Source organism: Hyla sarda, chromosome 3 (genome assembly GCF_029499605.1).
Source record: "Hyla sarda isolate aHylSar1 chromosome 3, aHylSar1.hap1, whole genome shotgun sequence".
Lineage (NCBI taxonomy): Eukaryota > Metazoa > Chordata > Amphibia > Anura > Hylidae > Hyla > Hyla sarda.
In genome coordinates this window covers 31235547-31248207 of record NC_079191.1, presented here as the reverse complement: position 1 = coordinate 31248207, position 12661 = coordinate 31235547, and the positions used below count along the sequence as shown (strand labels likewise).

Here is a 12661-nt window from a genome sequence, read left to right as displayed (position 1 = left end):
ATACATATCAGGTGTCATTTTTACCGAAAAATGTACTACGTAGAAACGGAAGCCCCCAAAAATTACAAAACAGCGTTTTTTTTTCTATTTTGTCGCACAATGATTTTTTTTCCCACTTCACCATAGATTTTTGGGCAAAATGACTGAAGTCATTACAAAGTAGAATTGGTGGCGCAAAAAATAAGCCATCATATGGATTTTTAGGTGTAAATTTGAAAGAGTTATGATTTTTTAAAGGCAAGGAGCAAAAAACGAAAATGCAAAAACGGAAAAACCTCCGGTCCTTAAGGGGTTAATATTTTACACCATACTCTATAACACTATGTTATACTGTACCATACTGTTCTATATTATACATTCTACTGCACTATATCTATACTATCCCTTACTTTATACAATACAGTGGTCCCTCAACATACGATGGTAATCCTTTCCAAATGGACCATCGTTTGTTGAAACCATCGTATGTTGAGGGATCCGTGCAATGTAATGTATAGGACAGTGGTCTACAACCTGCGGACCTCCAGATGTTGCAAAACTACAACACCCAGCATGCCCGGACAGCCGTTGGCTGTCCGGGCATGCTGGGTGTTGTAGTTTTGCAACATCTGGAGGTCCGCAGGTTGTAGACCACTGGTATAGGAAGTTATACTCACCTGTCCCCGCCGCTCCGGACCCGTCACCGCTCGTCACCGCTGCCCTGGATGTCGCCGTCCATCGCTGTCGCCGCGTCCCCGGGGTGTCCCCGACGCTCCGGCAAGGCCTCTGCTTCCCCGGCAGCCGCGCTCTCCGTCCGCCGCCATCACGTCGCTACGCACGCCGCTCCTATTGGATGACGGGACGGCGTGCGCAGCGACGTGATGACGACGATGGAGAGCTCCGACGATGCAGGGGATCCCAAAGAGGACGCGCCGGAGCCCCGAGGACAGGTAAGTGATCATCAGCGGACCACACGGGGCACCGTAAACGGCTATCCGGTGGCAGCTGAAGCAGTCTGCGCTGCCGGATAGCCGTTTATGCGATGGCCCCGACATAAAAAACATGCAATGGTCTCTGAGAGACTATGTTGAAATGATCGTATGTCGGGGCCATCGTAGGTCGGGGGGGTCACTGTACTATACTATATCATTATATATATATATATATATATATATATATATATATATATATATATATATATATATATCATATATAGCATCATAATGTAATTACGCCATACCATACTACATTATGTTGTACTGTACTATATCATTCTGCACTATACTATACCGTTCTTCTTTATACTATATACTTTATTATTCTATCAGATGCTTTATACTATAACATAACATGGCACTATATAGCATTATGTTATCATACTGTACTATACTATCCTTTACTTCTTTATACTATACTATGTTATTATATGCATGAAACCAGTGTTTCCCAACCAGGGTGTCTCCAGCTGTTGCAGAACTACAACTCCCAGCATGCCCGGACAGCCGTTGGCTGTCCGGGCATGCTGGGAGTTGTAGTTCTGCAACAGCTGGAGGCCCACTGGTTGAAAAACGGAGGCTACTGCTATCTAAAAGTCCTGTCCCCTTGTACCATCCTGCACTAGCAATCAGTGGACATAATGAAGAGAATATACTCAAGTGCTTTGGGCTCAATTCGGACTATTTTAGACTTTTGTGTTTTTCTTCCCATCAAAGCAATGGACATCATGCCTGAAGATGGCGGACCTTCTAATATCTATTATATAAGTCAATGGGATCAGGTACGATTGATGCCCATCGTTCGACAGGTCTGGCGCTACTGCCATGATGCCGGTGTGAACAGAGCCCTAGCTGTCCCTACAATGATCCCATTATTAATAGGATGATATGTAATGCTCCCATGAAGGCTTAGTAAGATACTTTACATCTATACCGCCATATGTCATCCGTCAGCCATGTGCTACCAACCCACACCTTAAAGGGGTACTCCACTGGAAAACATTTTGTTTTAAATCAACTGGTGCCAGAAAGTTGAACAGATTTGTAAATGACTTCCATTTAAAAATCTTAATCCTTCCAGTACTTATCAGCTGCTATTTTCTCCACAGTGCTGACCACACAGTGCTCTCTGCTGACACCTCTGTCCATTTTAGGAACTGTCCGGAGTAGTAGCAAACCTTTCCTGCTATGGGCAGTTCCTGACATGGACAGAGGTGTCAGCAGAGAGCACTGTGGTCAAAAAGAAAAGAACTTCCTCTGGAGCATACAGTAACTGATAAGTACTGGAAGGATTAAGATTTTTAAATTGAAGTAATTTACAAATCTGTTTAACTTTCTGGCACCAGTTGACTTAAAGGGGTACTCCCGTGGAAAACGTATTATTATTTTTTTTTAATCAACTAATGCCAGAACGTTAAACAGATTAGTAAATTACTTCTATTAAAAAATCTTAATCCTTCCAGTACTTTTTAGGGTCTGTATAGTACAGAGGAAATGGTTTTCTTTTTGGAACACAGAGCTCTCTGCTGACATCACACGCACAGTGCTCTCTGCTGACATCTCTGTCCATTTTAGGAACTGTCCAGAGCAGCATATGTTTTCTATGGGGATTTTCTTCTTCTCTGGACAGTTCTTAAAATGCACAGAGATGTCAGCAGAGAGCACTGTGGTCATGTTGTCAGCAGAGAGCTCTCTGTTCCAAAAAGAAAACCATTTCCTCTGTACTATACAGGCCCTAAAAAGTTCTGGAAAGATTAAAGGGGTATTCCAGGCAAAAACTTTTTTTATATATATCAACTGGCTCCGGAAAGTTAAACAGATTTGTAAATTACTTCTATTAAAAAATCTTAATCCTTCCAATAGTTATTAGCTTCTGAAGTTGAGTTGCTGTTTTCTGTCTAACTGCTCTCTGATGACTCACGTCCCGGGAGCTGTGCAGTTCCTATGGGGATATTGTCCCATCATGCACAGCTCCCGGGACGTGACATCATCATTGAGCAGTGAGACAGAAAAATTCTGAAGCTAATAACTATTGGAAGGATTAAGATTTTTTAATAGAAGTAATTTCAAAATCTGTTTAACTTTCCGGAGCCAGTAGATATATAAAAAAAAAGTTTTTGCCTGGAATAGCCCATTAAGATTTTTTATTAGTAATTTACAAATCTGTTTAACTTTCTGGCACCAGTTGATAAAAAAAAAAAAGTTTTCCACAGGAGTACCCCTTTAAAGAAAAAAGTTTTCCAGTGGACTACCCCTTTAAGGGATGCACTGACAAAATTGAAGCCCTGGCATCCTGGCATTGTTCTTTGCTGAGTGGCAGATATTAGTTAGGGACATGTTATGTGTCTATGGGATGAAGAGATGGAGGACTGTCTATGTCTTATAATGACTGTAGCCTCCCGTACACTATGTGCCCTGCATCAATATGTAGCTCTCTATGTGCAGTGATGGACAAGGGACATGTTATGTGTCCATAGGATGACCGGATGGATGCGGAGTTCTTCCCTCAAGATGACTGAAGCCTTCTGTACACCCTGTGCCCAATCATCCTGGCATCGATTTGTCTCCTTTCTCTGAGTGTTGGTTTATATGGACAGAAGACACAGACAGTGGTGGCGCTATCCTTGTGCCGTACAACACTATAACAGTTTCCACTTTGTAAAATGTCCAAGTACCTGGACGTGTTGGGCTCAGAGCTCAACACCTTTTTGCGCATAAACAGGATTAGTTGCGTGGCGTCCAGGACCCGGTACCGTAGATGCACAGAGTTTGCAGAGAAGACTTGGTTCCGTTGGAAGGCTCGAACGGAGAGTTAAAAACGGGTTTTCCTAAGGGCGCACACCGCTACGGTAGGTTAAAACCGCGGACATCAATAGTAAAATTATGACATATAGGCGACGCGTTTCGAGAGCGCAGCTCTCTTTATCAAGTCATGTTTTCATGATGGCATGATTTATAGGAAAACTCCCATGGAGAAAAAAATATTCAAATCCACTGGTGCCAGAAAGTTAAACAGATTTGTAAATTACTTCTATTAAAAAAATCTTAATCCTTCCAGTACTTATTAGGGGCTGTATACTACAGAGGAAGTGCTTTTCTTTTTGAATTTCTCTTTTGAACTATAGGCGGAAAAAACACAAGACAGAGCTTCTCATTGGGCAGTATTTCTGTTTTTTTTGGTGATACAGGTGAGTAGTATAAGAAAACCACTGCTGTGGTCATTGAAAAAGAGGTATGATACCTCGAAACGCATCTGACAAAGCTAATAAAGAATGTTTGGTATACTAACCAGTCTACCCTGAAGTTTGTACCGAGGGATGGCGCCGATAATCTGGATATACTTTTTCCATTGCCACGTTTGAGTGGATTTCTCTTTTGTCAGACTACAGTGCTCTCTGCTGACCTCTGCTGTCCATTTTAGGAACTGTCCAGAGCAGGAGAAAATCCCCATAGCAAACATATGCTGCTCTGGACAGTTCCTAAAATGGACAGCAGAGGTCAGCAGAGAGCACTGTGATCGTGACAGAAGAGAAATCCAAAAAGAAAATAACTTCCTGCGGATAATAACAGAAGCTGATAAGTACTGGAAGGATTGAGATTTTTTTTTATAGAAGTAATTTACAAATCTGTTTACCTTTCTGGCTCCAGTTGATTTTTTTTTTTTTATTTCTCAGGAGTACCCCTTTAAAAAAGAAAGCTGCTATTTCGAAACGCGTCGTCTTTATGTAATTAAAGTCATTTTATAATTTTACTATTGATGTCCGCGGTTTTAACCTACCGTAGCGGTATGCGCGCTTAGGAAAACCCCTTTTTACCTCTCCGTTCCAGCCTTCCAATGGAACCAAATCTTTTCTCTGAGTGTTGGGTATTTATATCAAGATACAACAGGGAGGAGTTTCTTATGTATAGGGGGAAATGTAATGATGAGCGGCAGGGGCCATATTCAAATTTGCAATATTTTGCAAATATATTGACGATTATTCGTCCTATGTTCGCGAAATTCGCATATTCGCTATGTTCGTTCACTTTTTTTCCATGCGAAAATTCGCATAAAAATTTGCATGTGAAAAAAAACACACACAAAAAAAATTATTTTCGTCATTACGAATATATAGCACTATATGCTAAATATTCGCGAAGATCGCAAAGTGCCGGTATTCGGGATAAAAATTCACATTACGAATATTCGTGCTCAACACTACTGCTGGCAGATATCAGTCTTGTGATGTATAAGTCTATGGGTTGAAGTGTTTTTTGTGTTTTTTTGTTTGTTTTGTCTTTCCCTTATAGCGACTAAACTCTCCTGTGCCCCCCGGCATCCTGACATTGACTCATTGGGGGAGATTTATCAAAACCTCTCCAGAGGTAAAGATGCCCAGTTGCCCATAGCAACCAATCAGATCGCTTCTTTCATTTTGCAGAGGCCTTGTTAAAAATGAAAGAGGTGAGCTGATTGGTTGCTATGGGCAACTGGGCAACTTTTCCTCTGCACAGGTTTGATATATCTCCCCCAATGTGTGTATGTATATGTGTAAATGTATGTGTAAGTATATGTGTATGTATATGTGTATGTGTATGTATATGTGTACAGTGAGTATATGTGTATGTATATGTGTACAGTAAGTATATGTGTATGTATATGTGTACAGTAAGTATATGTGTATGTATATGTGTGTGTATAAGTGTACAGTAAGTATATGTGTATGTATATGTGTGTGTGTATAAGTGTACAGTAAGTATATGTGTATGCATATGTGTGTGTATAAGTGTACAGTAAGTATATGTGTATGTGTGTGTATAAGTGTACAGTAAGTATATGTGTATGTATATGTGTACAGTAAGTATATGTGTATGTATATGTGTGTGTATAAGTGTACAGTAAGTATATGTGTATGCATATGTGTGTGTGTATAAGTGTACAGTAAGTATATGTGTATGTGTGTGTATAAGTGTACAGTAAGTATATGTGTATGTGTGTGCATAAGTGTACAGTAAGTATATGTGTATGTATATGTGTGTGTATAAGTGTACAGTAAGTATATGTGTATGTATATGTGTGTATAAGTGTACAGTAAGTATATGTGTATGTATATGTGTGTATGTGTGTATAAGTGTACAGTAAGTATATGTGTATGTATATGTGTATGTGTGTATAAGTGTACAGTAAGTATATGTGTATGTATATGTGTGTATAAGTGTACAGTAAGTATATGTGTATGTATATGTGTGTATGTGTGTATAAGTGTACAGTAAGTATATGTGTATGTGTGTATAAGTGTGCAGTAAGTATATGTGTATGTGTATGTATATGTGTATGTGTGTATAAGTGTACAGTAAGTATATGTGTATGTATATGTGTATGTGTGTGTATAAGTGTACAGTAAGTATATCTGTATGTATATGTGTATGTGTGTATAAGTGTACAGTAAGTATATGTATATGTGTGTGTATAAGTGTACAGTAAGTATATGTGTATGTGTGTATAAGTGTACAGTAAGCATATGTGTATGTATATGTGTGTGTATAAGTGTACAGTAAGTATATGTGTATGTATATGTGTATGTGTGTGAATAAGTGTAAGTATATGTGTATGTATATGTGTATGTGTGTGTATAAGTGTAAGTATATGTGTAATTATTAGTGTATGTATATGTGTAAGTATTAGTGTATGTATATGTGTATTAGTGTATGTATATGTGTAAGTATTAGTGTATGTATATGTGTAAGTATTAGTGTAAGTATATGTGTAATTATTAGTGTATGTATATGTGTAAGTATTAGTGTATGTATATGTGTAATTATTAGTGTATGTATATGTGTAAGTATTAGTGTATGTGTATGTGTGTTTGTATGTATATGTGTAAGTATTAGTGTATGTGTATGTGTGTTTGTATGTATATGTGTAAGTATTAGTGTATGTATATGTGTAATTATTAGTGTATGTATATGTGTAAGTATTAGTGTATGTATATGTGTAATTATTAGTGTATGTATATGTGTAAGTATTAGTGTATGTGTATGTGTGTTTGTATGTATATGTGTAAGTATTAGTGTATGTGTATGTGTGTTTGTATGTATATGTGTAAGTATTAGTGTATGTATATGTGTAATTATTAGTGTATGTATATGTGTAAGTATTAGTGTAAGTATATGTGTAATTATTAGTGTATGTATATGTGTAAGTATTAGTGTATGTGTATGTGTGTTTGTATGTATATGTGTAAGTATTAGTGTATGTGTGTTTGTATGTATATGTGTAAGTATTAGTGTATGTATATGTGTAATTATTAGTGTATGTATATGTGTAAGTATTAGTGTATGTATATGTGTGTTTTTATGTATATGTATTTGTGTATGTGTGTGTATGTATGTGTGTGTACAGTATGGGGGAGATTTATCAAAACCTGTGCAGAGGAAAAGTTGCTGAGTTGCCCATAGCAACCAATCAGATCGCTACTTTCAATTTTAAAGAGGCCTGCGAAAAATGAAAGAAGCAATCTGATTGGTTGCTATGGGCAACTGGGCAACTTTTCCTCTGGACAGGTTTTGATAAATCTCCCCTATTGTCTTTTTGCTGTGTGATAGATAATAACCTGGTGGAGTGTTTCCCAACCAGTGTGCCTCCAGCTGTTGCTAAACTACAACTCCCAAGATGCCCAGACAGCCTTCGGCTGTGGTGGGTCCTAGTAAATAGATGACACTAAGTCAGTGTTTCCCAACCAGTGTGCCCCCAGCTGTGGCAAAACTACAATTCCCAGCATGCCCGGACAGCCGAAGGCTGTCCGGGCATGCTGGGAGTTGTAGTTTTGCAACAGCTGGAGGCACACTGGTTTGGAAACACTGACCTAGTGATATAATAGTAACATGTTGTGTGTATGGGGTGAAGTGACTGGTGGCGTACCCTTCCCTTATAATGACTGAAGACACCCATACGCCCCTTGTCTTGGCATTGTGGCATAGATGCATGACTTGCTGCAAAATGGCAAATATTAAAGGGGTACTCCGGCCCTGAGACATGTTATCCCCTATCCAAAGTATAGGGGATAAGATGTCTCACTGCGGGGGTCCCGCCACTGGGGAGCCCCGCAATCTTGTATTCACCACCCACCTGTTTGAGCTGCACGCCGTGGTGCCAGCTTACAAACAGCCAGGTGGCGACCACGGGGCCGGAGTATCGTGACATCACCCCCCGCTATGCAAGTCTATGGGAGGGGACGTGACATCTTATCCCCTATCCATTGGATAGGGGATAAGATGTCTCAGGGTCGTAGTACCCCTTTAACCTAGTAATACAACAGGAACGTGTGTTGTGTGTATAGGGGGTAGTGACATGTCAATTGCCTTTCCCTTATAGCGACTGAAGCCTTCCATATATACACCATGCCCTGGCATCCTGGTATTGACTGATGGCCTTTTGCTTAAAGGGGTACTCCACTGGAAAACATTTATTTATTTATGTTTTTTTAAATCAACTGGTGCCAGAAAGTTAAACAGATTTGTAAATTACTTCTATAAAAAAAAAGTCCAGTACTTATCAGCTGCTGTTATGCTCCACAGAAAGTTCCTTTTCTTTTTGAATTTCCTTTCTGCCTGACCACAGTGCTCTCTGCTTGCACCTCTGTCCATTGTAGGAACTGTCCAGAGCAGGAGAGGTTTTCTATGGGGATTTGCTCCTACTCTGGACAGTTCCTGACAAGGACAGAGGTGTCAGCAGAGAGCACTGTGGTCAGGCAAAAAAGGAAAATAACTTCCTGCGGATCATAACAGCAGCTGATAAGTACTGGATGGATTATGATTTTTTTAATAGAAGTAATTTACATATCTGTTTAACTTTCTGGCACCAGTTGATTTTAAAAAATAAATAAATAAAATGTTTTCCAGTGGAGTACCCCTTTAACCTAGTGACATAATACTGTGTATAGGGTGAAGTGAATTTCTCTAATATTCACTAAAGTCTCCCATACACTCCTTCCCTTATAACTACTGAAGGCCCTCATAACCCCTCGTGCCCTGGCATCCTGGCATAGATGCATGGCCTCTTGCTAAGTGGCAAACATTAACCTAGTGACTAGTGATAGAATAAGAACACGTGACGTGTGTATGGGGTGAAGTGATGTGTCATGCCTTTTCCTTTTTCTTGTAGCGACTAAAGTCTTCCATATTCCTTGTGCCCTGGCATCCTGGCATTGACTGATGGCATTTTGCAGAGTAGTAGATATTAACCTAGTGATACAATAGAAACATGTATTAAGTGTATGGGGTGAAGTGACGGGTTGAGCGTCTTTCCCCTATAGTGGGTGAATGCTCTCATACGTCCCATGCCCTGGCATCCTAGAATGGATGCATGGCCTTGGCATTTTGCAGAGTGGCAGATATAACCTATATCCGCTTAAGGACCCAGGGCGTACCTGTACGCCCTGGGTCCGCTCCCTTTCTATAACACGGAGCCACGGCGTAGCCCCGCATCATGGCGGTTCGGGTCCAGCCTCTAACAACGGCCGGGACCTGTGGCTAATAGCACTGATCGCGGGGCCACGCGCTATTAACCCTTTAGACGCGGCGTTCAAAGTTGATCGCCGCGTCTAAAGCTAAACTAAAACGTTGCCGGCTGTTCGGGACCACCGCAGGGAAATCGGCGTCCAGAACAGCTGGAGGGCTCCTACCTGCCTCCTCGCTATCCGATCGCCGAATGACTGCTCCGTGCCTGAGATCCAGGCATGAACAGTCAAGAGGCAGAATCATCGATCAATGTTATCCTATGAGAAACCATTGATCAGTGTAAAAGATCAGTGTGTGCAGTGTTATAGGTCCCTATGGGACCTATAACACTGCAAAAAAAAAAAAGTGAAAATAAAAAGTGAATAAAGATCATTTAACCCCTCCCCTAATAAAAGTTTGAATCACCCCCCTTTTCCCATAAAAAAAAACTGAGTAAATAAAAAATAAACATATATGGTATCGCAGTGTGCGGAAAGGTCCGAATTATAAAAATATATCATTAATTACACTGCACGGTCAATGGCGTACGCGCAAAAAAATTCTAAAGTCCAAAATAGCGTATTTTTGGTCACATTTATATCATGAAAAAATTTATAAAAAGCGATCAAAAAGTCCAATCAATACAAAAATGGTACCACTAAAAACTTCAGATCATGGCGCAAAAAATTTGCCCTCATACAGCCCCATACTCAGAAAAAAAAAAAATCTATAAGGGTCAGAAGATGACAATTTTAAAACGTATACATTTTCCTGCATGTAGTTATGATTTTTTCCAGAAGTACGACAAAATCAAACCTATATAAGTAGGGTATCATTTTAATCGTATGGACCTACAGAATAAAGATAAGGTGTCATTTTTACCGAAAAATGTACTGCATAGAAGCGGAAGCCCCCAAAGTTTACAAAATTGGGTTTTTTCTTCAATTTTGTCGCACAATGATTTTTTTTTTCCGTTTCACCGTCGATTTTTGGGCAAAATGACTAATGTCATTACAAAGTAGAATGGTGGCACAAAAAAAAATAAGCCATCATATGGATTTTTAGGTGGAAAATTGAAAGGGTTATTATTTTTTAAAGGAAAGGAGGAAAAAACGAAAGTGCAAAAACGGAAAAAACCCCGGGTCCTTATGCGGTGAAACAATAGGAACTTGTGTTGTGCAGGGACGTGCACAGACATTTTGGGGGCTGGGGCTGAACTTAAAAAAAAAAAAAGTCCACTTGTTATAATTATGTATATAAATGCCCAAATAATGATGCCAGATAGGAAAAACGTCAAAAGGGCAGGAGCCCCAGCCCCCTTTCTAGTCAACCCGTGCCCGTCCCTGGTGTTGTGTGTTTGGGCTGTAACGGCGGGTGGAGCGCCCTTCCCTTATAATGAGTTTAGACCCCACATACGCCCCTTGTCCTGGCATCCTGGCATCGACACACGGCCTCTTGCTAAGAGGCAAAACATTACACCGGCGGCTCAGGCCCGACGGAGAGTTTTTTAAAGGAAATAAAATCTGACGTCTCCATCGTGAAGTAAACGCCTCGCCATCCGCGTGTCAGTCACCTCTAAGCGATTCGACAATCTCAAGATCTTTTTTTTTTTTTTTTAAACTGAAAGGAGTTCAGATCATATTAATTCCCCAAAAATGTTTTTGATTCAAAGTAGTTTGTATTTTATGTTGCCAAGGGCAAATGGAAGAAAAAAAACCTTGTTGCCGGTAGTCTTGTCCTCTCTTCATGGCCTAGAGGCGATAGTAGTATTTAAGCTTTTTGAAATTTGCCTGGGGCGTCCAGGCTGCATGATCACAAAGAGGAACACGAGTTTTTTTTTTTTGGTTTTTTTTTGGACTCCATCGTCGAGATATCATGAAACGACATGGGCCAAAATGTCACCATGTTGAGTGTTTTTTATTTTATTTTATTTTATTTTGAACCCAATCCCCACCTTATCCTTTAAGCTCCACTCCATACAGCTGTACATTTGACTTTTTATCAAACGTTTCTTCGGAAAAAACATACTGATCTTTTTAACTAAGCATCAATTCTTCCCCCCCAAAAAAAGTGGTATTAAATTATTTTTTTTTTAATTTTTTTTTTTTTTTTTTTATGTATTTATTTATTTATTTTTTTTTTTTTAATGATTAAAACCACTGCCTGCTCCTGTAAAATAGCAGCCTGGCTTCTTAGTAATTTCTTTTGAAATTGGTTATCTGAATATTCAACTAAGGCAAAAGCTCGACTCTGTATGAACAACATTAATATGATCTCTGCAGAGTTTGCTACTCGGAAATATTAGCATATCAAAGTAGGCGCCTTAGGCTGGAAAAAGCATCGATACACAAGAAGCCGGCGGAGTAAAGATTATTGGTTGTGATGGGGGAGAGTAGAGGAGCTGGAGGGGATGTGGTGTACGCCATTAACTAGAAGTGATAGCAGCGGGATCCTTACGTCACATCAGCTGCAAATATTATATCTAGACCCTATCATCCCAGGCCTGGTGCTAGATACATTCCCAAAAAAGATAACACAAGGAGCTCAAACAATGAACAACACCCATCTGGTATGGAAGGACCAATGGGAGACTAGGCCAGAAGCATCTTTTAGACATGTGGTGGGTCCTAGTAAATAGATGACACTAAGTCACTGTTTCCCAACCAGGGTGCCTCCAGCTGTTGCAAAACGACAACTCCCAGCATGCCCGGACAGCCTTCGGCTGTCCGGGCATGCTGGGAGTTGTCGTTTTGCAACAGCTGGAGGCACCCCGGTTGGGAAACACCGCACTGAGTACATTAGGTTTTAGCATTCATCCCATTGGACATCACTACAGGTATTCTTTCTTTCTTTCTTTCTTTCCCCCAGTCTGAAGTAGATGAGAACAGAGAACAATAGCTCCAAGCGGCCCAAGTGGTAGATAACACAGTAGACTGGAGGTTCGTGGTCCCTTTAACTCGTCTTATATCAAAGCAAATGCATTCATGTTCCTTTTGTCAACAGATCGAACCCGGCACCTTTAATCTATTCACCACTTCCTTCATTGGATTATGGGTGAGCCCTTTGGCCTTGGGAGTGTGTTGACTAACAACAAGGCTATTGAGATATAGATATATATATATATATATATATATATATATATATATATATATATATATATATATATATATATATATATATATATATATATATATATTATACAAGAAAGA

At 39.8% G+C, this 12661-nt stretch overlaps 1 protein-coding gene and 1 long non-coding RNA gene across 3 annotated transcripts in view; one reads left to right on the top strand and one right to left on the bottom strand.

Annotated features, from left to right (window-relative positions):
* Window positions 1-12661, bottom strand: part of TFAP2D (transcription factor AP-2 delta) — a 54028-nt gene that overhangs the window by 27958 nt on the left and 13409 nt on the right. The window lies entirely within an intron of this gene.
* The window catches only part of LOC130361244 (uncharacterized), a 7911-nt gene continuing 2702 nt past the window's right edge, over window positions 7453-12661 (top strand). The window contains exons 1-3 of the long non-coding RNA XR_008890919.1: window positions 7453-7517; window positions 9118-9185; window positions 12321-12391. This is a non-coding gene — a long non-coding RNA (uncharacterized LOC130361244). The remainder of the gene's footprint in view (window positions 7518-9117; window positions 9186-12320; window positions 12392-12661) is intronic.